The sequence below is a fragment of the Vulpes vulpes genome, chromosome 7 (assembly GCF_048418805.1).
Source record: "Vulpes vulpes isolate BD-2025 chromosome 7, VulVul3, whole genome shotgun sequence".
NCBI lineage: Eukaryota > Metazoa > Chordata > Mammalia > Carnivora > Canidae > Vulpes > Vulpes vulpes.
Genome location: NC_132786.1, coordinates 72,256,029 through 72,260,750, shown reverse-complemented (window position 1 = coordinate 72,260,750; position 4,722 = coordinate 72,256,029).

Sequence of the window (4,722 nt, the reverse complement as noted above, 5' to 3'; positions counted from 1 at the left end):
GGTCTCTGCCGACACCACCCCACCCTCTTCGGCCCCACCCTCCCGAACTCCCTGGGGACCATCTTCAGACACTCCTCTAGAGGTTTCCCTCCCTCGGCAGGTCTCACCCTCCCGAGTTCTAACAGTTCAGGGGACGAGGGGGTCGCTGGGACACCGGGCCTGAGTACTCTGAGATTGCCAGTCTTTGGCCATCACAAAGTGCCCCCATGGCTCTCCACTCGACAAGTACACAACGATTCCAGAGTCCAGGATCTGAGCTGCACCACCCACGACCCGCTAGGGACAGGTCTCTCTGGTTTCCAACGAATGCCCCAGGCCCAAGGGGCTAGAGGCTGGGAGCAGCTGGGGCCCTCAGCCATGCCTAGGGCCTGGTGCCTGCCCCCTATCTTCCCAGAGGCCCTGGGGGAGGTACCCAAAGCTGCTTTCGTGGCAGCCCTGGCCAACAGAGCTCCCACCATTAATGGGAGCTGCTGGGGCTGTGCGAGCTCCACCAGGAGCCACTGTAACCCCTTGACCTGCCTGGTAGAGGTAAAGGAATAAACGAAATTCTCGCATTCTGGACCTGGGATTTTTTTCTCCTTTGCATAAGGTGGATTCCAGAGGTTCCCCTAACCCCCACCCCCACCCCGGCGGGCCAAGAGCGTTAAGGAAACCCGCCGCTGAGGCTGCAGATCAGGGCTGGATCCGAACCCACAGCCTCGGGGCGCATGCGCTGGCCTGATCCGGCTGCAAGCCGGGTGAGGGCCACGCTCATTTGGGTGCGCTCGGTCGACGGTCAGGACAGAGTTCTAGGAAGGCTCAGTCCCCGCTCGGAGACCCGACGACTCGGTGCGGGTTGGGCTCACTGCAGGAGGTGGTGCACACCGGGTGGAGCCCCGTGACCCGGCCAGAGGACCAGGGGCGTAGCGCAGACATCCGCCACCTGGCTTCCAGGAGGAAAATCGGGCTTTTAATCCTCTAGAGCTTTACGAGGCCCCACAGAACGCAGGGAGGCTCGGTCCTCACCTAAACGATGGGGGTGGGGAGGTTGATTAGGGCAGCGCCGGCTCGCGGCTGCTAATCGCTCTGAGCCTGTATTAACGCCCCCAGCCCCCAGCGGGTACGTCTATACCCAGGGTAGGGATGCCAGGGCTGGGGGAAGGGACAGCGAACGGCCGAGCCTAGAGGGTCCCGCGGAATCGGGCGATCGCTGACCCCCGGACGGCTCTCTCGCAGCCCAGTTCCAGGATGCGCGCACGAGTGAGGGGCCCGAGGCATGCCGTCGGGCTGCCCACCCCGAAGCAGAGCTCAGGGGCCCCGGGTGCTGCTGGCAGGAACAAGGGTATAGGGGTGGGCGCAGGGCCGCAGCGTGTCTCGACCGCGTGCTTGGCTCCCAGGACGGGTGAGCCCGAAGCAGAGGCGAGCTGGTGGTCTGAGAACTGCTTTCCCCTAGAGACTGGGCGGGGCCGTCCCGGGGCCACAAAAGTGGTAACGACAAGTCGCGAAGCCCGGGGAGGAGGCTGCAGAAACGAGCTCGCGGAGCAGGAGCTCCCCCCCAGCCCCGGTCGGCGCCCGCCTCCCAGCCCTGCGCTTCCACCTGAGCCCACCGGGGCGGCGGAACGCCGGCGCGACCCCGATCGGTTCCCGCGGGAGGTGCGGGGCCCGCGTCGATACGCACCTGGCCAAACGCAGTCCGCACCCAAACCGCAGCCCTGGGCGCAACCCGCCTGCACCGGGGACCCAAGACCACGGGGCCGCGTGCGCACCTCCGCCGGAAGGCGCGGGAGAGCCGGGAGGCCGCACTGCCGCGTCATCCGCAAGGCCGGTCGCCCGCCCCACCCGGGTTCTAGCCCTGCTCGCCCCGGGGCGCCCGCCTCCACCTTCTCCTCGCCGGCTCGGCTCGGCCCCGCCCCGCCCGGACACTCACCTGCGCCGGCTCCGGGCTGGGCGCACCGCCGCCTCCCAGCTCCGCGCGGAGTCCACATGGGAAAAACAAGACAAAAAGGGCCCTGGTTCGGAGGGGGCCGGATGGACGGAGCCCGGGGCACGTCCCGGCCGAGGGCGGCGCCCCGAACCTCCACAGCGCTACGCGGGAGGAGGCGGCGCCCGAGCAGGAGCCCGGCGGGGGAACAAAGAGGAGCCGGGATGGGGCCGCGCGCTTCCTGGGTGTCGGGTGACAGGTCTGCTGGGGGAGGCCCCGGCTCTGCCACCTGAGGAGCCGCCTCCGCGCGGCAGGCGGGGCAGGGCCGGAGAGGCACGGGGGCCCCGGAGGCCGAGGGAAAAAGGGTGCGCGGCGCGCCCGGGACCGCGCGTCCGGAGAGAGGCCCGCCGGCTCCGGCGCAGAGGTGCGGGGACTCGACGGAGCGCAGAGATAATGACTCTGGGAGGGTTTACCGCCCCCCGAGCCCCGCCCGCCCCCCGCGCCGCGCCATTGGCTCAGGTGCCGCGAGGCGGGGAGGGGCCGGGGGCGGGCCGGGGATGATTCACCTTGAATGTGGCTCGGGTTGGTGCGCCGCGCAGGGCACGCCCGGCCGGGACTGCGGAGGCGCCGGGGGCCCCGCCTGCTGGCCCAGCCCCGCCGGCTCCCGCCCCAGGGGTCTCGCCGTCCCTGCCTCCTCCGCCCTAAGGCTAGGGGTCCGCAGGCCGCGGTGCGCCCCGCCGCCCCGCCGCCCCGACGCCCCGCCGCCCCGCCGCCCCGCCGCCCTCTGAGCCCGGAGCTAGCCGAGGTGTGTGTAGAGTAGCGCGCTTGGAAACCCGACCCTGTGCTGGGGGAGGGGACGCGCGTCGGGAGCTGGGACGCACTGTGGGGCCACTGGACGGATCTCCGCAGTCTCCCCGGCAGAAAGGTGCGCAAGGCTGAGTTGTGTCAGTGGGCCCACCCGGAGCCAGGGGTACAGGGCTGGAGCGGGGACGGCAGGGCTCCCCGCTGCGTCCTTACCACTATGCTTTTTCAGCTCTGCGGCCTCACAGGTGTCTGGCCTCTGCGCCGCCGGGAACAAAGGCTGCCTGTCCCGGAAGGGGGAGGGGGAGAGGAGCCGCCCCCAGACCCGTTTCCATCTCCCTTCCTTCCCCCCCACCCTCTGCGGCAGAGGCTCCCCCGGGAAGGGGCGGGGCGGGCCTGGGTTGGGGCGCGGACGCTGATTAGATACTTCTCTGCGGTCCTTTGCTCCGGTACCATCCGGAGCATTCCGAGGGGCGGGGCAGGGGCTGGAAGACAACCAGGCTGTCAGCGTCGGGGTGGCCCTTTCCTCCTTCCCCAGCATCCTGAGCACCGAGCGCCTCCCCCCACCCGCTGCTTTGGGCGCCCTTCCCAGTACCAGCCCCTCCTGGCCTCCCCAGACGGCAACCACAGTTCAAAACCAGATTAAAATAAAACGTTAATCCGTCCTCCTCCCTTTTAGCTCCTATTCTCCCTATCGAACCTCGCAGGTCTGGCGGCTAAGAAGCCCCCAAAAAGGAGGGTGCTTAGCCGAGCCCCCCCCCCCTACCAAATCAAAAGCTCTCTTGTATTAAAATTGAAGACCGTTAGCACGTTGTTCTGGGCGCCAGCGAAGAAAGAGAGTAGGCAGTGGTGATGGGGGCCAGGGTCCACGGTGTCCACTACCCAGCCCCCGCCCAGCCGGGAGGGGCAGCCAGAGCTGGTGCTGAGACCAACCCTTGAATAGGTCCGACTCCTGGGCGGGGCCTGCTCCGGCCCTGGATGTCGCAGCCACAGGAGGAGGCAAGATCCCCCCCACCCCAGGCGGACCACCGGGGCGAGTCGCGGGGCCTCGGTGTCCCTCTTCAAGAGTACCCCGTGATGAGGCGTGGTGCGCCAGGACCCAGACAGGGGGGATCTCGAGCAAAGAGCTAGGCCCAAAGCGCCGAGGGGAGGGGGGGCGGGAATCGTTCGAACTTTAACCCCTCCCGGGCCGGCTCGCATATTCCCCTGCCTAGCCCCGTCGCCCTGAACTTCCCTGGCTCCGTCCCCAGCCGCGCCCTACCTGCTCCCCGAGGGCCGTGGCATGCTGGGTGGTGGGGACGCGGTGTGCCAGGAACCGCAAAGCCTACGCGTGGGCAATGCCGGCTGCGAGTGGCCCCCGCGGCCTGTCGCACCCCCTTTATAGCGCGCGCCCCGCCCCCCGTGCCCGGCGCGCCCCGCCCGGGCCCATTCACCTGCTGTTGAGAACTAGACACCGCTCAGCGCAAAGCGAGCCACCCGGCAGCGCGGTCCGGCCGTCGGGGCTGGCGGGGCGGGGGCGCCTCCGAGACGGATCCAGTTTCCACCTTTTCTTAAATGCGCTGCTGAAAGTTGAGACGGCCCCGGCCTCAGGAGCCAACGAGGCTTTCTCCCCCCCGTGGCTCCCCGCGCACCCCAAGGGCTCCAACCCCACTCCGGGAGGGGGCGCGAAGCTGCACCCTGAAGGGCCTCATACATATTTTAGGGAGCAGGCCAGTAACCGGAGCTGGACGCGGACGGTGAGAGGGTGGCCCCCGGGGACCCGATACCCTGTATCCCTTTCGTTTCGGGGCGCAGGCGGGGGAGGAGATGGCTCCGGACGACCTCAGGTCCTCACTTTGCTGCCCTGTCCTGCGCACCCAGTGCCCTCCCTCAGCAGGTCGGGCGCCTCTCTGCCCCGCGGCGGCCTCCTCCTCCCTCCGGAGAGACCTTTTCTGCCTCTCCGTCAATATCCCACGGAGCCCGCGACGCGCGGGTTTGGGTTCCTCTTCCCTCGGGTCAGGTTTAGGAAGGACCCCTAAACT